Raw genomic sequence first — 23086 nt, forward strand, 5'->3', positions numbered from 1 at the left:
AAGCTTTGTAGATTCAGTGATACCTTGCCTTTCCTGAATCTAACCAATGCTGACTTTTCTTGTTTATGCAATATTTCAAAATACATTGACACAAAGGCAAATTAGATCCTCTGAAGCTAGTATTGACTTTGTATGGACTTGACAGAATTTCAGAATTTGTCACATATACATCAAAATCCTATAAAGGTTTTCAGCTTGGGTTACTATAAAAATTCATGCAGAGCACTTTGTCACTGTGAGTAAGTATTATACAGTTTTCTGGTGGTGAAATTTGTTTGGGAATTATGCTATTTTTGTTGAAACGGACAAGATTTGATTGGTTTTGTTTAAGTCTTCTAAAGCAGCACTTTCAGGTATGAGTAAATGTTCATTCACAATCTACTGTTAAGACTATTTCAGACAGTAGAAAAACACAGACATTACTTCCATGTCAAATGTACTCTGAGAGACATAACTTGAAATTTGACTTTTTCTATATGTTTTAATAAGTTTTTTTATCACCATGTACTCATTTTCGATCTTTATGTTTCTATGTAAATGAAGTCATACTTTGAAACTTTCTTATAAAAGGTAAAATATGAAATTAATACTTGTTTTCTACAGATATGCAAAAGAGTTTGGCTGGAATACTCAGTCAAGTTTATTGTTTGCTCCAAGATTCATCCCTCACAAGGTGCTATTTTAATAACGAGGATGTTTTTACAAAATAGAAGTACACAAGCCCTGGTTAAGACTGCTCACAGATTTGGTTCAGCTTAGCGTTCTTCCCTCAAGATACTTCTGGTTCAAGTTAAAAAATCAACATCTACTTTCATAAGACAAAAAAAAATAACACCTACGTCCATAAACCATATTCACCTTTGTTTTATGGTATTAGATTTCCCCCAGAAGTACCCAACAGCACAAGAAAGTGAAAGCTGAGAATGAGTCAAGCTTAGAGAAGTGTTGGGGACAAATTTTTGTGGCAAGAGACAGGGGCAAAACAAGCCACTAAAGGAGTGTGGGGGATGAAAGTTAATCAAATAACATAGCATACAAATGAGACAAATAGTTGTAAATGCTGACCTTAATTGAGGAAACAGATACAAAGATTAGCTGCTGCTCCGAGATAGTCTTTCAGAGACTCTTTCACTCTGTGTACTAAAGTAGATAAGTTTACTTAGTTTGGCAGCTAGGATGATTATATGGAGTGAATACCACTAGCTCTGCCAAGTCCAAGAAGAGGATCATCATCTGAGATTCCCAGGAAGATCAGTGTGTGCTAAGTACTTCTGCAGAGTTTGTTCAATAATATTTTTCTCCACAAAGTAGTTCTCACCTTAAAAAAATACAAGTTGCCTTTCACCATCTGACAGGTCAGTGATATGGGATTTTTCTACCCATCACTCGGCAATGCCTAGTTCAAGAGCACATATATACTGGGGGTGTTTTACCCATCACTCAACAATGTCCAAGTCCAAGTCAATAGCACACAGCCACAATGCAAACAACAGCCTAACAAGTTAATGTTTCATCCCACTGAAATGATCAGGTGATTTTTATAATTTGCAAAACACTCCTATCTAATCTGGGATTTTGATAGAAAAATGAGTGTAAAACCTTCCTACTCAAGGCTCTAAGATCTTTAAGTCCAGACTGGATTCCGTTCTGTGCTTCTTTCAGAATCTGAAATTTGTATTAGCGTTGTTTTTACATTCTGAAGATAGAGAGAAACATGCCAAATTATGAAACTATTTCTTGCTATACAGTAAGTGATTCATTGGCCATCTCCCATCCTAACACCAGGCCATTCTAATCCTGCATAGCCTGGGCAGCATGATAAGAAAAAAGATGCAAATCATTCAGCCAATGTTTTCAGGTATTTGCACACTCCATCCTATCCTGTACTTTTTTTTTTAACTGTTTTTTTTATCCAAAGCTCAAGTTTCAAAAGCCTAAACATCAAAGCCAGCGTTCTGTTTCATTCAGAGAACAAGGACATTTGCATATTTATCAATATGATGTTGAACTCTTTTGTACTTTCAAATCTACTCAAGAGTAACATAATTCATGAAATTCTCACTTCTCCTACGTATGTTGGAATGTTCCCCAGAGCCAGAGTTTTGAGACTCCGTAGTTATATTATGCTCCATATGGTACAGATTTTCATCTCGCACGGTGCCATTTGCTGTTTTCAAGTCCCTTATCAGGTTCAGCACATTCATTACAAAACCACAATACACTAGACTACAACTGCTTCATACGCTTACTCTCACTTGCTCTCCGTAGAGGGACTATGTTCTCACAGCTCTGTCTGGATGAAGCACATCATTCAGGGAGGAGAGTTTTAAAAAAGATCCAAAGCATTTATTTTTCTATAATACATGTGAAATCTATGAGACTGTAAAACAGCAAATCTAGAGAAGAAATCAAACCAGCTCCAAAATACTGCAATCTCATTAAAAAATGCTCTGTCAGATTTTGATGTATACAGATTGATGCAAAAGAAAAGAAGTGAACTCTCTTCAGGTTTGGTTTTCAAGATCTAAAAATCTCACACCTCCTGTAAAGGGTCATAATTTTTTTTTCATTTACGAAATGCCAAAGAAACAATCAAAAAGGAATGAGAAACTCTCCTTTTTAGCTGTAAAGCATTAAAGAGTGGGTAGTGGTTTTTAAGATTACCACTCCTGAGGAGAATACCATCACTTCCCTTCGGCATCTCTACTAGGTGCACATTAACTGCTTCTGAGCTGCACCACACAAGCATGCCTGCTTTCTTTTCAACATACCTCACATCCTGCTACCCCCTGCTGTCCTCGAGGTCAGCCTTTCCCACTGTCACAGGAGCATCATGATCTTGCCTATTCTACCTCACAGAAAAGTTAGGCAATCTACATCCTCATCTAGCTAGTTAAATACAATGAAAAAAAAAAAAAATTTCACAGGACACATGGTCTGATGAATAGCTAAAAAGAAATATGGGGCAAAAATGAAGCATTCAAAAAGTTTCATCAAAACACAGATGCATGTTCTTTGGAGAAAGGACAGCCTGCTCCTGGAGAGTGAATGTTCTGCAAGACCTTTGAGAACCTTCACTTCACTTGAAAATAATTTTTCCTTGTTGTATTCTGTCACTCCAGGCTAGCAGTAGACTTTTCATCAGCCAGACTCTGAGAGCTTTCTGATCTCCCAGGACTATACAATCAAAATGAAATAAAAAAAGAAATCAGATCAAGGAAAGGAAAGCACCCACCAAGTGATACAGTTTCTAGACATATGTCAGAACGTGGCAGGGTGGAGGGAGGAGTAGAATAAGGGTAAGAATAAAACACTATCCAGAACTGAAGGGATAGCAAAGCTTACTCAAGAGACAGGCTACTTTTAAAACTTTGATGCGATCATCATTGAAGCTTTCACAATGAAATTACCTGCAAAAACTGAGAAAATTAATAAATTTAAATTCTTGTAACTGTATCATAGTGGCAGACAGCCCAGTCCTGTATGTACAAGGACGTAGGGAACAAAAACCTGATTTCACTGAAGCAAAAAAGCAACAAAGTACAATTTCACCACCAAGTGCTAGCAATTAAAAGGTAAGAAGAAAACTCCTACTAATGACTTAAGTTCCCCTCCAAAGGATGACACCTGCAATTCCTTTTTGCTGATAATTCAATGCTGTACAAAGAGAAGTTGAAAACCCCACTGGGTGTCTTGAGGCAGTGAGCAAACCCAACACTTTCCTTCATTAAACCAGTTTATAACTCTGTGGAACATGGCTGCATGCATAAAGGGGTTTTACTGCACAGACTAGACTATTGCTATAGCATTGCTTTGTAAAACACTTCAGAAATTTGAGACACTTCAAGTATTAAAGGTGCTATAATGAGCCCAAGTCCTAAGCTATTGTCTAAGCTATTGTTCTTTTCCATTTGGTTCATATATAAACAGATATGAAGTGAATATATACAAGTTGTTCTTATCTTCTGATTTAATTATTTTTAGCATATTTTAAACATATTATACCCCAAAGATTACTTCTACTGAAAGATATATATGATTAATCATTTAGATTAAAATTCTGGAGTGTTTACATCCGTTATAAAATTATTATAATCTTTACTCTCCAAGTTTTATTCAATTCAGCATCAAAGGCAAGGGGAATGAATGAGTAAAACCATTAATTTCCTCCTCATTCAAAATGATGATCTTTGGGGCATGCAATTTAGAAGAAAAAGCTAAACCATTAATGAACTAACAGGCCCTTAAGGGTTTCAAGTTCAAGCACTAATCCTAAGGGCAAATAACTGAGTATTCTTGCTATTGCACCACTTAACTTGCCACCATTGTCTTACTCTAGTGGCTTAGCACACAAAGCTTGGCATCGCCCTGTCTTTTAATACAAATTAATGCAAGCTTCCAAAATTGAATAACACTTAAGGCTTTTCTTTCAGGTGCCATGATGCTAAGCTATAGATTACAGTGAAACAGATACAAAGAATGATAAATAACATAAAATGCAATTCATTATTCATTGTTTTTTATAGACACACATCTAAATCTTGTAATTTTTCCCAGTTTTGTGCTGACCCCACTTTATTATAACGTTTCATGTTAGTGTCCATTTTTTTCTTATTCTTACCAAACCTGACTGGATATGACCCTGAGCAATCTGATCTAACTTCAAAGCTAGCCCTGCTCTGAGCGGGAGCTTTTGCTAGATGACCTCCACAACCACCCTTCCAGTCAGAACTATTCTCTCATTCTGTAAAATTCCAGTGTCACAAATACGAAGGAAGCTTTCAAAATCTAATGCTAGTCTAGCAATCAGTCACAGAAAACTTCCTTTCTGAATTCTATCTTATGAATTACATGACATTTAAACATTTTGCATGGACATGTCCCTACAAAACTTCCCTTTTCCTAGAGCTGTACCTGTACATTCTTAGAGAAAGTGCAGATGTTTTCTTGACGTGGTCCCTATGAAATCCAAATGAAAGTCATGGCTAAAACTGTACCTTGAATAACATCCAAGAAGTTCTTTGCAACTAAGCAAATTGTCACTTTAGAAATACACAGTAACTACATCTTTACATTAGAAACATCAATTTACAGGCATCCTTCTGGGAGCAGGAAGTGAAGAGGAATCTTTAACCACCTGCCAAACTTGGTTAGAAACATTCCCTAGATATTACTTCCACACTTTTTTAGAAATTGGGTAATATAAGACTTACTGTTCCTTTACTTACCTCAGCACCTATAAAAAGTATGGTTTGGTAGTGTTCTGAATGGACTTTTTCCATGTATGAGTAAACACACAGAACACAGTGCAACAGAACTAGACTACTATTCCTGTAACCTGTGTATAATATTAGGTATTACTTTTAGTAGAAATTCAAAGGAATTCTAAATTCCCATATTCTACATGGGATTTATGTCATGGCAGTAAAAAATATATATATCTAGGATAAGCTGTTAGAAATTTTAAAGTTTAGTAACATTATTTTCAAGGTGGCTGCAAATGACTCAATGGCTGATGAGAAGAATGGTCTTATTATTCATGGAAAAAACAAGTACTCTCCTCCCCAGGTTTGCAGCTGCCACTTTTTCCTTTTTGAAGATTACAGGAAGACAGAATGAGGAACAGACTTCTTACTGGACAAATGGAAGTTAGATTTGTTACAAGTTGGCTAGAGTACATTTTTTAAGAAAAGCAAGATGCAACAAATTGTCAATATCCAAAGACATTTTCACTTGATCCCAGACACTGGGAAGACCACACTCAGACATGCCTCTGTGTCTAGGCTATTTTGCTCACACAGATGAACTTGTCCAAGGATAATAACAGGTCTGACAAGGGAAATTTTCAGAAGAATCAACCTGTTCCTACTGATGTCTGACGTAAGCACCACCTGCTTCGGAAGATGCAGACAGGCTACAGGAAAATGCTTTTGAAAATCCAATCTTTTATCTGTATTCCTACCACATTAGGCCTAGTTTTATTAGTGTAAACAGTAGCTTTCTTGTCACTAGAGGCCTTTTTCATTGATTCATTTTAAGAGTAGCCCATCTCAGAAATAAACCTGAAATTCCTGTTGTTGGTAGCATAAAAAAAAAAAAACTTTTTCTACCCTGTTCTTGTAATGTATTGCACATTCATTCCACAGATAGCAAACTAACAATGCAAAAGTAAAAGCTGGAAGAAATAGCCCTTCAGAAAGGCAAGTGGAAACTGTGTGTATACTTCAGCAATGCAGATGGATTAGAAATTTGGCTCATAAAACAGTCACAGAAAAATAAGCAGTACACTTCTCATAGTAAGCCTTCCTAAACTAACTTTCCCTTTCAACACTATGGGCTAAGTTCAGAGACAGAAACAATTTTAGTAGCAGAGAAAATTATGACTAACTCAGCATTTGTAAATGTCCTTCAAAGTGAAGCCTCCTCTCCCTGTTTTTACCCTAAACAGTCACATTAACTATTGCCATTTCAAGACTTTTTAATCCTCACATCCACCTCCTAAACCACAATGGCATTGTTATGCCCCCTTCAGAGCTAAGGAGCTGTGGCAGAGTAACTCTCCAGTAAGGTGACGTTGAGGTGGATTATGAAGCTGGACAATGAACATCATCCTACTGACATCCTAAAAGCATCTTGAATAACACCAGAGTACATTGATCTGCAAGAATGAGGAAAGGTAAACATACCTTTTTTGCATGATTTTAAATTTTTATATAAAAGAGGTGATATTCATTTCACCTGACTCTTCAAACATGTTCAGTAGAAGATGTTCAGCTGAGCTAGGCAGCCTACCCACCCCCTGTATACAGTGGAAAGAAAGAGACACTTCTGAGGTGCAATTCATCAACATGCAAATTGGTGCAAGTCAAAATGTTTCACATACATTTATCAGTTGCAATCAACTTTCATTTAATAGTTTCTTAGCCCTGGCATGCAATTTGTCGTCTAAAATGAGAGAGAAAATTGAGATAAGGAAGGATGTTAAAAAGTAAGGAAGAGAGAGAACGAGATGAGAATAACTAGGAGCTCAGTGAGGAGGAACTCATCTGGGCTGCCAAACCTGACGGGAACTATCTTTCTGGAACAGGCAGCACAGGGGTTTACATTTCAAAGGAGTGCCTTAATCACCAGGCACGCTATCTCTGATCTAATGAATATATAATTGTATATTCAAAGTAGAACAGGTCCAACAGGAGGAAGGCACACCTCCATAAAGCTAGGCGTTCATCAAGGACAAATCCCTGCTACAGATCAAGGAAGGGAGACACGTCAATCCCATTTTCCCACACCCTGGATAAGTATTATACTCGCTGATCTGACCCCTTTCCCTCTCACTCTCCTTATTTCCCCCAAGCAAATCTGAAAGTTATCAAGTTTTTGACAGTAAGGAGGGAGAGGAAAAGATATCTCAAAAAACTCTGTGATATAACACTTCACATCAAACTCCCACCCTGCCATTGCTGATATACAGCCAAAGTAGAAATAGGAGAAATTATGGCTGATAACTTGGCTGGCTCCTTCTGGAAATATATGCTTCTGGATACCTTCCAGACTCCTCCTGAAAATTCACTACAAAGATAGTAGGTATTACCCAAAAATATTTAGCACAAGGAACTTGCATTATCTGCATTAATACATTTTAAATATTACTTTTCTCTTTTGGGTTTTGTTTAAAACCCTATTCAAAGTACAGGCATGGTTAATCTAAGCATTAAACAATTCCCCATTCCCATGTCCGATTACGAAATGTGTCAACTTAATCTAAAGACAAATATATTTTAATGTATACACCTCTTGTGCACTACATTGTCCTTATGATGCATAAAATCCACAGAGTCCATTCTGCATCGCAGTTTTATTTTGCATGCTTAAATATACTTCTTGTATAGATTTAATGCTCCGATTTCATCTATTTAAGAAATAAACTAGAATATAAACTCTGTCACATGGGACAACTATTTATAAGAAAACTATAATGACTCCTAGTTAATATTGAAAAAAGTTCCCATTTTCAGGATTCATAAAAGATGATTTTTTCATGCAAGTAACATAATTTGGAATTCCCTGCTTGGAGTGACCAAGAAACCTATGTCATTTCTCAAGGACATCTATCTACAGAGGAGTAAGTGACTACTGTCTATGGGCGTAACTGAGAAAACATAACGAAAAGCACCAAGGAAGTTAATGTCAGAAGGATTTCTCACTGAACATGATGGCACCTATTTTTAGCTAATCTAAAGAACATAGTTCTGGTTTCACAAAACTTTGACCACTGCAAATCAAGTAAGATATTACAGTTACTGAAGCATCATATTAAAGGCAAAAATAACTAGGAGGAAGGCAATCCACATACCTTTATATACTTCACAGCACCCTAATAATGGTAATGTCAAAATCAAGGGTGCAACTGCATTTTCCAGCCTAAACAGAATTACTCATGAAAATTCTATAGCTAGAAAACAAATTATATATAGTCATTGCAATGTTATCTCCTCACTAGCAAATGTATGTGAAAGGTAAAAACGCATTTAAAAACGCTGTGAGTATCACAGGGAATTAATTTTTAACATTTATTAATGTTAGTCATAATCTCCAAAGTTTTTCAGGAAAAAAAAATGAATTGCTGTGAAAATTAAGAGAGTGATATTTGCTCTTGGGAAACTGGAGGAATTAATAAAAACATGATCGAAAGAATCTCTCCACTGAACAGCACTTCGATCACAGCAAACCTATGGGACCCAGTATCACAGATGGCAGTATAAGAAATGGCCAAAATACACAGGGCGTACACACCCTCGCTTTCTACGTATGCCAGAACTCACATGCTAGAAAGATTTAGATTCTGAATAAAAGCAACAATCAGTGAGTTAACAAACAACTTTAAAAACAGACAAATGAAATGGCCATTAAAAGAAAGCCTTAAAGAAAAAAAGAACCTTCAAAAAGATTTTTTTTTTCCTCAGTACTCAAATGAGATGGGATAGTACATGAAGCACAGAAAAAGAGGAAATGACTGTTCTACATGTATCAAGCCATTTCAGTGCCTACATTAGCTTTCCCTGTATACCAGTGTCACACTGCTTTAACAACATCTAAAATCATATGATAATTTTGATGTAGATAAAGCTATACACTATTTCAAAAAAGTAAAATAAAATCCTTTCTTTCTGGCAAAGATGTTTCTTACAACAAGAAATTCTGAAATGCAAGAAAAAAAAAAGGTGGAAAATCCCGTTCCTTGACTCCTTTTAAAATTTAGATTTAAGTGTGATGTTTGGCAATACAGCTGGTAACAACTTACAGGATCCTGGTGCACATGAATCTCCCCAAAATCTTTCCCTCCTGAAGTCAGTTCCATGAATGAGGGTTTGTAAGACTTAAAACATTCTCTTCTGCAACATGGAGATAGCACAGCAGGGCAACAGCACTTACTTATATGCCAGCAATGTGCAAGTATTGGCCTGCCGCCTTCACCTATCCAAGATTCACAGACACGTCACTGGTTTCACTTACTCTGCCTTCTAAACAACTATGTGCATCAGTACAAAGAAGGGGTAACAGATGTCAATGCACTTAATGATTTAAGTCTTTTAAGCCACAGAAATCTAAAAATGAACTGTTTGATAGTTATATAGTTGCATAGAGTAAGTTTTAATTCTGATTAAGATATTTCTACAACCCGGTGACACAGAAACATGGTAGTTACTCAATGTTGGATTCCTTTGCAGAAGTACTGACACTCTGAAACGCACACTGCAATTAATTTATCAAGCGGCTACAAGGACGTTCTGTACAGAATTCAAAATATGCTATCGATAAAACAAACGTAAAACTAATAAAAGGGCTTGGAATAACATAAGAAAAACTTTTGAGATTATATTAAAGTGAATTAAAACTTTTCCATTCAACTCTTTACTAGACAACATTTCAACTTGAGCCTCGGGCAACCTGTTAGCTCTGTGCCAAAAGCTGCAACATGACACTGAGATTTTAGAGATGCAACTTTTATAGGTAAATATATATTACACTAGATGAGTTGAAGGCTTGAGCACATAGGTCAAAATATCTGACTTGACCCTTTGTAACAAGCCTGATTTTACAGATGCCACATCTTAGAGCCTACACTAACGTCACCTGTGCCAGAGAGAATGGCACGTTTGACACCACCGTCCACCCTCTGTTTCTCCAAAGCACTCAATATTCATTCTGAGGCAAGGTGCTTGCAGAGCTCTGTCTCATTTGGATCTAATTGTTTCTGCAGTGAACACTTTTAGTTCTTTTAAAACATTTCTTTCTCTGTCAAATTTAACAATAATGAACCAACAGCACTTAGGTAAAACTGAACAAACACATATAACCAACCCACTTATTCACTTCAGTAAAAAACGTCCTTGAAAGACTCATCAAACTACATCTTATAAACAATTAACCTTTTCCTGCCCTCAGCCCACCAACACAGAATGGTTTCTAACTATTAGGAACTTTTTTAATTTCCAGCACAAAGATGAAAATCATTATTATGATAGTTAATAAAAACATCTTTCTTTGAACAAAGTAGCATGGTGCACACACAGTACCGTGTCAGACTGCTTCGGTAGAAGTATTTAAACAACACAACCAGGAAACCAAGAAAATTTCAAATCTAAATGTAAGTTTGGTCAGCTTTATCTGTGAAACCATATTTGAGTCATGCACAGAGCGTGATCCCACCGCACAGACAGAACAAGTGCTGTTGAAAGGGAGATTATTTTTTGTTGGATGAATGAAATTTAAAGTGAAGAATATGAGCACATGGAAACATGATCTGCTCTCTAATTATTTCAAGAAATAAGATATTGATGTGAACATATAAGATTTCCTCCAGATTTAATATCATGCTCACTCATTACACAAATAAATAAAAAGAATGGTCCTCTTTCTCAACTTTTCCCAGAGCTAAAATAAAATTCAGCTGAAGTTAAATAGTCATATAATAGACTACCTATTAAAAAATAAGTACTGAATTTTAACTAGTGAATTGTACTTGTTCAGCACAAATTTTATATTTCCAGAAAGCCTCTCCCTTGCCCGCCTGCTAAAGATTACCCACTCCATCAAGCCAGGTTTTTAATGGAATCAATCTGAAATTTATAAACTCATGAAAATGCTTAAATCATTAATAGACAGCAATTTCTATCAGAAATACAGCCAGGGAAGACTATACTGTATAAAGCAAAAGACCAGGATTCAGAGATACAGCACCTTTCATGGCTACGGCAGAATCTTCAGTGGAACTTATTCAACATACTCCCTCTTCAGAAATGAATCCTGCAAATATTTATATCATGACTGCAACTATTTTCTTTTCTTTTAATTTCTTCATTTTCATTTTTTACTTTTCTTTATAGCCCAGTAATTGACTACTGCATCACAGTTCTAACAGTAGAAGCCAGAAGATTAGTTTATCTGAAGCTCGCTCCCATTGTGTTTATTCTTACAATAGTCTTACAGATTATTTCCTAGTCTTTTTTCCTATAGAGCATGCTTGTTTTTCATTTTACTTAAAAGCTAAAATTCCACTCTGCTTTGACTTCCTCAAGCTCTTTTTCAGTATTTGAAGTCTTACAGAAATCACATCTGAAGACTTATAGAAGTAATTTAGCACTTCAGATTTTGGTTTTATGCTTTGTCCTTCAATTAATACCCAGAAAGGCATGCTATTTTCATGGAGTTCTTTTCGTTTCACCTTTCATGTAATTATCCTACAGTTAAAACATTCTTGTGCATGAACAAATCAGCATCCTGACAAAATAATGCAAGAAAAAAAAATGAAGGCTTTCATCTTAAGGTTTAGAAAATAAGAATTAGCTCACTTTTTTTAAGGAAACTTCTTTTCAACAGAGGGCAGAGCAGCTTTCAGAGGCCATCCAGTGGGCTCTTCCCAAGGGGACAACTGATGAGATATAACTTATCAGCATGTTCTCTGGCACTCTCTCCCACAAACAGCTACTTTTCCTTTTCCAGGTTAAGTTTCCCTTATCTAAAACACTGGAGTCACATTCTACTTTCTCCCTTTTTGGTCCCACTGTTTGCTTTAGCCTCTATAGTAACACTTACTATTTCTGCTCTGTGACTCTATGATTCGGTCTTCACTACATTTTCTTTAAAACAACAACAAAACAATCATTCTTCTACTTTCTTCATTATTTTTCAGTATTTCAGCACTGTATTTTCCTTTCCTTTAACTCTCTAGGATGTGCTGTGATTGCTTTTTTCTTGGGTTTCTTCTTTTGCTGATATTGACCTTAATGTATTCAAGCTTTCTTCTCGTGTCAAAATAAGGTAAGAAACTGCATTTCCTGTATAATTAGGTCAAACAGAAGTCTGTGGGAACATAACAGCAGGTCTAGCTAATCAGCATTTGAAATGCTGCTAAGCAAACTAGAATCTATGCAAAAAAGTAAGTTCGTTCCACAGTCGTAGGTTTGATAATTGTTCAGTGAAAGCATCTGTATGTCTTTTTGTGTATTCTTTACACTACCTCATACAAACATACACTTACAAACATATCTATAAAGTTTCGCTTGAGAGAATTCTTATCCTTTGCCAGTATAGGGAATTTTTTCCCAGGAGTAGGTGACATACTGAGCATCAGCTACCACACCAGGCTGCACCAGATTAGACAAGGTAAAGAGGACATTTTTCAACTAGCAGGGACTCCAAAAGAGAGGAAGGAAATTCATGAGAAACATGAGGCAGTCTTTGGGAAGCCGAATAAGGAAAATACAGAAGTTGAGAGCGGATAGGAGGTAGGGGGTGATGGTGTCGCTTGACGAGAGGGCTGGAAGCTGAGAGAAAAGGAGGAAGAATATAATTCTCAGTGCTAGAATGGTTCCTAGTGGTGTGGCCTTAGAGGAAAAAAATAAGCCTAAGCATGGCCAGATCAAAAATCCCACTCCTGTTTGAGGCGTCTGGTTTATACCGTAAAGCATAAACTTTGATAACACGATAGCCATTAACAAGTGGCAATTTGGTAGTGTAACAACAGAAGTGACAAAAAAATCATGCTGTGGAAACCTTCAGTCATCCAAGCTGATCCTTAAACAGCTGGGGCTCATTGATGAGGCAATATTGAAGCAATACTGGAAAACTCGTGCTGATGTTGCCTTTGCTCCTTTGTCTTTCACTGAAGAAATACCATAGTAACCTGACATTATCAGCAGCATTTAAATCCCATGAAATAAAATAAATTGGTGAGAGGAGGACAGAAAAGAGAGAAGGATCAGTATAACAGAGATGGAAAAAAAGGGATATTTATTTTCCATTTGACACATAGCAATGAGACGGGAAGAAACAAAGAGATTCTGTCTACAGGAGTCCAGCAATTCCTAGGAAACAGGCTATATTTGAAAAAAGAATTGCGTACTATTCCTGAGGATAATGAAGATAATAAACAGAGCTGAATATAAAGACTTTTTTTTTGAACTTTACTAGTATTATGTTAGATCAAAAATCATATTAGAGGCCCTTCCTGACAAGACTTTGCATAAATTAGAATTGGTAAAAATTCAAAATTTCTGGCCAAGGGGAAACATTGCCATCTAAGCAAATTGCTTTCAGTTCAGATCAACAGAAAAAAATATTTCTGATCTAACAAAATGGCAAACACGATTAGTTTTAAATATTTTTGTAGGAATTATCATAAACTTTCATGGAAAAAAAAATCCCTATGGAAAATTCTTCTCACTAAAGCATGTTGGAGATCTCTAGAAATAGTGCATCTTTCTCGACTTGTTACATCAGGAACTCATCTTGAACAGCTATTCAACTGAAACACAGGGTGAAGCTTAAGAACACAATTGCAGATGAAAGAATAGACACAGCCAAACCTATAAAAGCGAGTAGAGGACTTGCAATATATTTATATAGCAATATAAACAGATAATTACATGCCAGCCAAAGTCATCTGCCCCTGAAACCATCATTAATTTCATATCATTTAATATACTTGCTGCTGTATGGTTACCAACATTTTCAGAAGTTCATAAAATATGCATGATTTCAAGTGGCTAATTGGCAAGGCAAAGGCTTTGCTTTCATTACTTATTGACTAAAGTCTTCTCCTGAACTGTTTCTAATTAAGTGAGGGCTTAGTGTTGTACCTCTGTAAACTGTTTCCTTAGCCCTCTGGTCGAACTGCTCTGTATGGGTAGTTTTGCTATTGCCTTTTCTGTTCCATAGTGGTCCCAATTTTGTTGCTACATGTACGTTGCTTTAATTACAGTTTTTGATCAAACACTGCAACAGTACTAGAAGTCGTGAACCATGGATACTACGGATATGCTTAAACTGACCCCTTGGCATGGAAAGGCACAGGGTCCTGGTGCCTAAGCTCAGATTGCTGTAGCCCTCCGTGATGCCCAGGTGGCCTGGATGTCCTGCTAACATCACTGCACGGAAGGGCTCTTTGGGGAAGGAAAGAGAAGGGACTACGGAGCTGGGATACAACCAGACGTGGCTCACCAAGGAACTTGGGAGCATTCTTGTGTTCAGAGGCAGCTTATTCTGTTAAGTGCTGTGCAAACACAGACCCCGAACAACCTGAGAATTTGCAATCTAAACGTAAGAAGATGCACAGAAAAACAGTGGTACAAAGAAATGGATGGGAGAACACAAGGAAGCAGTGAGACATGCTATCCAGCAAGCTATGCAGAGGTCTCAGAGCTTCAGCTGCCAAACAGTTAACTTCTTGCAACATCACAGCAAAGAGAAGTTTCAGAAAGGATCTTGGAAAAGCATAATGACAAGGTGGGAGTGGTGAAAAGAGCTGTCAGTAAGTTCCCGGATAATCAGCTTGATCTAATTAATACTTGATACTGTGTTTTAGGTTGCTAGTTGTTTGCAAACAATTTTTGCTCATCTCTATAGTATCTTACACAAAAACACCCAGAACCAAATACTCAGCCTGTATAAATCGGTAGACAGTGGTTTCAACTCTTCTCCCTGTCCTCACTGCTCTTTCAGCCTTGCTTGGTGCAAGACAAGCACCCTGGACTCTGGCCTTGCTGTGGCCTCAGGGAGGCACTGCTCTGAGCTGTATTCTGGGAACCACTTGACTTCATAGTGTTAACAAAGCTGTAAAGATCTGTTTAAGCAGGGGAGATCCAAATTTTTAAAGTCATGACATTTTGCGACACCTAAATGTGTGATGACCTAGCTTCTTGGAGTCAGGAAAAAAGGGATTAAAAAAAATAATCAAAGAAAACTGATCAAAAAGGCCTGTATGCTGAACAGTGAGTCATAAATAAAATTAAATTGAAGATAAATTCTGTTAATTTAGAGTAGAATTTTAAAATAAACTGAAGAGAAAGAGATCAAAGGAAAACTACCTCACTCCCACTGAAATTCATTGCATTTCCAACCACTTCAATGAAATCCTGGGCCTACAGAAGATTTGCATTATTTTCAGTATTGGGGATAGTGGTGATGAATGAAGCAATGTATGGAATAAGAATTCTGTATTGCACTCATGGACAAGAAAGAAAACAGCAGTAGGATAAAAGACTTTGTCCCTTGCAAAAATAGGCCAGGTCAAGAACAAAGCACTGAGGTCAAGATCAGAGAAAGAGGTGTGAAGTATGCCTCAAAAATCAATAATAATACAGTAGTACAGTTCAAAGTATCAGTTTCCTATTTCTCTTTTCAGGAGAAAAGAGTGATCAATGGCAAAGCTGGATTAGATCATTGCTCTCATTCTTGGTGAGGATGGGAGTGAAAGTATGTGGATTCTCTAATTTAAACTAAACCTACACAAATTAAAAGAAGAAAAACAAATCATGCTTATGCACACCGGTGAAAAAGTTTAAGAGAAGAAACATCCCTTTCTGATGATCTCTTCCTCCAAACTTGGCAAGGGACATTTTTCATTATTTTGCAAAGCTACTTCAGGGATAAATTTCCCTCTTCTAAAGCCCATTAATATCTATTTATGAAAAATATAAATAACATGAACAGAAAAGCCCAAATCTACCTCTTGCACTCTGTGAAGAAAACCAGTTAAACCAGAGCTGTAATATCTCCTTCAACATCAGTAACGATGGCAGAATCAGAGCAACAGTGAAATATAGCAAAACTACATTCAACTGTAGTTCAGTGAAATAGTCAACTATTATTAAACTAATTTAGAAATCCTTTGAACTGTGGATTTCTTCATTTTAATCAAATTAATAATGGATTTCCTCATTTATACCATGTTAACTCTAGGAACTCCTATCACAGAGCAGAACCTGACTATCCTAGTGCTTTACAAACACAGGAGGTGCTGATAGCTGGGTGATATTGTAACTTCGCCTGGGAAACACGTGCTGCTACAGTTTGATGCACCTCCGATGCCTCTCAAAAGGTCCAGAGCTGCTGGGTGTGTGTTGGCTGCACCATTCCAGAAATAATCCTCATGAACCACGACCTTCAACACTCATGGCAAATTATATTGCATCGTATCTCAGCTGTGCTGGGTGGGCAAGGGCAGCTGAAGTTATAAATGGACGATCCCACCACCTGCTCAGGTGATGGAGAGCACGACTGCAGCCATGCCGCCCGAGGAGCGATGGAGAGGACAACTCCATGCATCTGGAGCAAGTGTCGATTCGAAATCACAGTCTAGCCCCGAAGCGCTAATTTAACCTGTGACTCATGCTGCATGCAAATGAGGATTTGATGTGTCCTCTTTAGCTGTCTAGGAAGGCTTTAAAATCACGACTCTCACAGCGTGCGTTCCTGCTATATGCATGTTCCTCAGGATCACAGGGAAAGAGCTCCCATATGACCGAGTGCAGTCCAGTGGCTGCTGCAGACAAGAGCATAAAGTGATCCCTTTCACAAGCTGCTCAAGCTCTGTTTTGAAAATTACTCTTACTGGAAGGCTATACCACAAAGCTGGTGTTAGGAAGGATTCTTAATAGTTTTGAAGGACTTTATCCAATTTTCAGCCTAAATTTATACATGGCTAGTTCAGACCCATTTGTTATTCCACCGACAATTTCCTCCACCTAACTATATGCCCTCTCTGGTGTTTACTCTTCAATGTATTTACAGAGGGTGGTCATACCTCCTCTCAGCCTTTGCTTTTCTAGACTTAAGTGGACAAGCTGTCTTCTTGTAAGACAGCCTGTCTATTACCTGTGCCATTCTAGAGGCCATTTCCAGAACATAACTTCATTTACATTTATTTTGTTTAACACAGAAACTCAGAATCAAGTGCAGTAGTCTAATATACTTAACAATACTTTGGCACATAGCATTTATATTTCTTTATCTCCACAGTAAATACCACCTTTGACATTGCTAGCACTGCACATCTTTTTCAGTTTGTCTTTCTTACATCACATTAATTATACTCAACTACTTCACGTAAATCTTTTTCATCCTCTGTCAGTTAATAAGCTTTTGTTGTATAGCATAAGTTATTGTTCTTAGTTACAGGTGTTTAACATAGTGCTTGGTATTATTAAATGTTATTACATTTCTTTTACGCTAGTGCTCAAGACTGCCAACTCTTTTCTTTCTTTAGGATGCTTAAATCCTCCCCACACTGGAAGCTCCTCCCAGCATTGTGGCTTGAGGAAACTTCACTGACATCATACAGAACTAGGTTAAATAGAAACTTTTTGTGCTAAGATCATTACTGAACAGAATCTATCTCAAGAACCATCCTCAGGGACTCCTCTAATGACCTCCTTCCAAATGGACTGTTCCCTCTTCAAAGCAAACATTTCCGTCGCCCATAAACACCAGTCCTATCCATTTCGCAGCTCTTTTACTGATCCCCAGGTTCGCAAGCAGAACCTGTAATTCCCTTCACTTTGCTGAAGTCGAGAGAGGGAACATAGGTTTTCTCTTGCCTAGGAAGTCAATTACAAAAAAGTTATCAGATTAGTTTGGTACAGCCTAGCCTTGCTAAAATTTATTGCTTTTTATAAAAATTTCCATTTATTTCCATGACCTAAATATGAAAGAACATTCAAAAATGCTATTTAGCTGAAACTATAGATACATCATACTTCTTCTCCGTTATATGAACTTGCTTTTTTCCACTTCAAATGTGTGACCACTGACTCGACAGATATGTTAAAAACCGTACTTAGTTTATTTAAAATTCTAGCAAGGAAATTACCTGTTCTCCCACAACTTAAGTTCGTTTTGAGCTCTTAAAGTTTTGCTTGCTCATAATTTCCATTTCTAAACAATCCATTTTGAAACTGAGAAACTCAATTAAGACAAGTTTTTTTCTTTTAATTTAAACAATTGATTTGATATGATTGGTCCCAGGTTCTTGGCTAAAATCAAGTCTTCTGTGAGATTCTTATTACTGAGATCTAAAATATAGCTGTTTCTTTTTTTTTCAGTCACTAGCTAGTAGAGAAATATATTACCTATGAATTGCAGAGATACGTGGGATACGTTATTAGCACCATGTGTCCTCCAGCTTGAGGATGTATCCTCTCAAGCTAGTAAGTGCATAAAAGGTCAATAACGTCATGGGCCATTTTTGCCATTGCACTTGCACAAAGTTGTTCATTTGAATATTTGTACAATATTTACACAGAAACATGAAAAATATGCAGATAATGATATTGCTGATTGGAATAAAAAATCGACACAGATAAAAACCTCTGTTTACTTTGGTTTCTGTGAGCTCTTCACCCAGTAGATACTATACTGAAGAATGTTTTTAAATCTTTTTTTACTAGTTTGCATTTATGGAACTACATTTATCAGCTCTATCAACAGACTAAGATAGACAATTAGCTTGTATCATTCTCTTCATTAGGGCAGGATCCAAAATCCATTAGTGACTACAAAGAGCCTCCTATCAACTTCATGAAGGTTTGAATGAGTTTATAAGTGCCTAAAGCAAGATGAGCATGCCATCTGTTGTTTTCTCCGATGGTCTGATTTCTATTCTCTACCCATTCCTTTAGAATTTCTGGTAGGTGCTTTTTCTTTTTTCTTAATTTTATTTTTCACTAGCTACCATAGCATACCTCTTCTTCACTGCCTCCACGAGTTAAAAAGTGTGCAATGTTGCCCCTTCTCTAGCTTCTTTTCAGAACATCTTCAGGTTATAGTCTTCTTTCTTTTTCTTTGTTAAATGGCAACCTATTATATAAGATCAAGCAAACAGCAGCACAACTATCTACTCTTCTCTCCCAGAAATACCAGGGAGCGCTGGTTTTGTTTAGCATAAAAACAACAGCAAAAAATAATTGGCAGAATTTGGTCAGTTTGCAGGTTTGACAGAAGTGCTTTTTATTTCCATTCTAAACAATACTGCTGTTCCAGGAGGCCTTTTTCAAGGAAACTTTATTGCTAACTGCTTTGCTATTTAAGTGATACACTACAAAGATAAAAGGAAGGAAGAGAAAATGAAAAACAAGAAACAAAGAAGAAAAGGCAAGGAAAGTTACAGGACTTGACTATACCTTATGACACTGGAACAAAATAATTAGAAAGAATGGTTCCTCCATACATTCAGGATTGCACACTGCTTTAAATTATTCACTCAGTTAACTTCCAATTTTCTTTCTCAGTATCTCCAGAACAACACACTGTTTTCTCAAACAATTAATTACTGCAACAACAAAATGATTTAGGGGTGACTTACTTTTTCACTCAGTCTTGCCTGTGCCTAATGCCTTCGAACCGGCTTCCCAACAGCAGTACAAGGAATTCAGACTTTACCCTGCAGCGCAGAGATGTTCATTCAAAAACCACAAGGAAAGCTTACAAAATCAGCTCCTGCTTCTGCAGCAGTCTCTTCAAATTGATGTTGACATCATTCTTGCCACTAATCAATTAAATGACAAATGCCTAATGACTGGATTTTCCACATTAGAAATGTTAGAGATCCCAAGAGTTGTGTGATGGGGACATGCTGCCCTTTCTAACATCCAAAGAGAAATCCTGCATACACTTTCCTTGAAGAGCTTTTGTTTTGAAGCCTATATCTTTTTCTGTGATGCAAACACTGTGACCTTCAAAACCCTGAAATGCTTTGCAGTGTACTTTTAAAAGGCCCTGCTCTTGCAGGAGAGGGTTGGATTGGCTGTTCTGATCAATGCGATTGTTTCCAACAACTCAGATAATTTCCCAAAAGTGCTTTGGATACTGCCAAAAACTGAAAATGAGTCTGAACATAGTCTTCCAGATGCGTTCAGGTTAGAAATGTCAAAAAGAAAGACTTCAAGCCATCTGCTAAAATTTCAAACAAGGGTTGTCCAGCTGATACTACTGTATCCTAGCAGTGATGCAATTGAGAGTTTCCTTAAAAAATATACATATACATAAATATATATATATATATTCCTTAGTCTACTTCCAACCAGGAGATAGTAAATCCACTATCCTAGATAACATCCTGAACAGTAATGTAAGCAAAGTCTTTGGAATATTGAAAAAACAGCACTTTAAGAGGAGATAACCCTTTGGAGTCAGAGCTAGAATGAGTCCTGAGATCCAGTTTCCTACCCACCCACTGAGATAACACCTGATGCTGTTTGTGGGTTTTACATTGCAATTTCTTAAATGCAAATGCAATGGTAGTCCCTTCCAAAAAAGTTCAACCTCTCTGGAAAAGATTAGCATCCTTGGGATACAGAAACAAGTTCCCTCTATATCCAATAATCGTGCATTCTTGACTCCACAGTAACTTTTCTGTTCTCCTGCTCCTTTGAAAGGAAGGCTTGAGCCTCTCTATACCATATCAGTGTGAACCGCCCAGGGACAAAAACATTGCCTTAAGAAATGGAAGGTTTACTCATAGCTCCCCAGGTTAAAGAGATCTTAATCATCCATGTGTCCACCTGGATGGTGCGGTAGGAGCAGAAACACAGCTACCTCATGCCTGTATTCCCTCCCTCTTGAATAAGCGTGTTGAGAGCGCCTCTGCAAAATCAAGCTCCGTAATTCCCTTTTTCACATATATATGAAGAAGATAAATACGTTGTTATATTATCCAGGCGAATCACTGCCTTCATTGGAGGCCTTATTAAATACCCTACACGCACGAATAGCATTCTCTAAGTCAATGCTTCGAGAGCTGTTGCATCAAACTATATTGTGTTCAAAAAAGGTAACAGCTGTTTCTAAGATGGTTCTGGAAGTTATTTACGAGACAAGCATGTGCAGCATAAGCAGATGCTCCAGAGTCTTTCAGTTTTTTTGAAAACCTACTTGAGAAAACAATATACGCTAATCCTGAGAACCAATTTATCAGGTACCTTCAGGGATGCATAATTTTGCTCTTTACTTATAATTATTTGTATAACTTATTCTTAGACTGTAACTTCTTTAAAAGTCTCTTTTTTTTTCCTTGAGTGAGGAAGGAAAGAAAGTAATTATCATCAGATTTTAAAGATCTCTGAAAGCTAGGACAATAATAAAATACAGGTAAATAAAACATTAATTGGAAATGGAATAATATAGGAAAATATTGGTTTAACTTTTTGATGGCATTTTCTATGTGAGCCTTATTTGCACACTATCCCTGCACTTTTGTTACTCTAAATTTTCAAGAGGGAAAGAGGAATTTAGGGGTATAGAGATTTTGACAAAAGATATAAGAATGTTTAGAGTTCTAGTTCTATTTTAAACTTAAAGTTAAAAATAAGTTGTTTCGCCATTCAGTTTTTAAACATCTCCTTTCTGCCTCATGTGCTGCAGATCTCTATCATGTATAAAATTCACCTGCAGGTAAAGTTACCTGGTTTGGGGCTTTTCTGTTACACCATATTCAAGCTCCTCATCGCCTTCCTCATGACTTCTTTTTTTTTTTTCATTATACTCCCATTGCTAAGGTCTTCTTGTGTTTTCCTGGACATTGTTACACTGTGAATGGAGTGCTCTGCAAGGAAGCTCAAAAGCTAACACTGACCCTACCGAGTGCACTGGCATATATTGGTTTTATTTAGCATCGTAGTGGAGCCCTTTCCATGTGGGGCTGCCCGTGCTTCTGTTCAGAAATAGTTAATGTGGCTCTGCTCTCTCCGCTCTCTTTAGTGCGGCCGGCTTCCAGGAGCTGGCCTGCTTGCTGCAGTGTGCTTCATTATTCACTTTGACTTGTGCATTTTTCATACGTACACTCTGTTTTCTAGTGAACCGTAACAAGGGGTTCGCGCAAATCACTTTTCCTAAAGAGCTTTTGTATCTATAAATCACTTTTGCTAGTTAGCCATGGTATCTAGAGAGTAGATTTACCCGAGAAAATACAATACAAGCAAAATGCTTGTTAAGCATAGCAGAATAATATAACAAGAATGAAAATCTGAGAATTTCCAAAGCATACATTTGTGTCCCATAACAACTGTTACTGTTTTTATTTCCACTTGAGGTAAACTGTTTTTGCTTAATGTTTACTCCTATTTTAAAATTTTATTTCAAGTGTGTACCTGTTCTTGGCGATTGTTTTCAATGGGCATTTATTTTTCACAAATATATTACCTTTTCTTTTACTTTTATAGTGTTTTTTTCTATCCCTCCTCTGCTATGTTTTAAGCAAATCTGAACGTGCTCATGACCATTTTTCCTGAAGCTCTCAAAAATCCAATAAAAATTCCCTTTGGCCATACAGAGTTCAGTCTGTGTTTATGGAAGACTGGTTTCCGATGAAGATACTGTGATATATAACCTGGTAAACATTAAGAGCTTGTGGGGTTAATATCTGCTGACTCTCATCACCATTAAAATGATAGCCTTTGACAACAGTTGCCATACTATAGCACCTGAAATACCCTGGCATTTCCCTCTCCTCAGAACAAGGAGATAAAAATATTTCATTTACAAATACAGTTTTGGAAAAATGTCACCTTTTAAATTATGTTCAAGTAGGTAATCAATGCCTCAAAATTAATCTAAGGCAGAAGACACAGCTGGATCATTCACCTTGAACTCCTACCTAATATAGGCTGTAGGACCTACTTAAATCATCTCTGGAGAAAAATATCACTTAATTCCACAATGTCTTTTCTTTATAAGGAGCAATGACTGCAGAAAGGAGACAAAAGCCATGATAGGTCTTGAGTTTTTCCCCTTTTTTAAAAATTGAGCACAC

At 37.0% G+C, this 23086-nt stretch overlaps 1 protein-coding gene and 1 long non-coding RNA gene across 13 annotated transcripts in view; one reads left to right on the plus strand and one right to left on the minus strand.

The window, feature by feature from the left end:
- DLG2 (discs large MAGUK scaffold protein 2) overlaps positions 1-23086 on the minus strand; it is a 999439-nt gene that overhangs the window by 351892 nt on the left and 624461 nt on the right. The window lies entirely within an intron of this gene.
- LOC112985016 (uncharacterized) overlaps positions 1-23086 on the plus strand; it is a 43591-nt gene that overhangs the window by 16708 nt on the left and 3797 nt on the right. Inside the window, exon 4 of one of the 6 annotated variants that reach the window (XR_010387335.1) lies at positions 6449-6676. The exons of 2 other annotated variants lie outside the window; for them this stretch is intronic. This is a non-coding gene — a long non-coding RNA (uncharacterized LOC112985016). Of the gene's footprint in view, positions 1-603; positions 2504-5490; positions 6677-23086 lie in introns of those variants that run through there. 3 more of the 6 variants (XR_003259644.2, XR_003259640.2, XR_010387336.1) reach the window with 3 other exon arrangements.

Source organism: Dromaius novaehollandiae, chromosome 1, assembly GCF_036370855.1.
Source record: "Dromaius novaehollandiae isolate bDroNov1 chromosome 1, bDroNov1.hap1, whole genome shotgun sequence".
Taxonomy (NCBI): Eukaryota; Metazoa; Chordata; class Aves; order Casuariiformes; family Dromaiidae; genus Dromaius; species Dromaius novaehollandiae.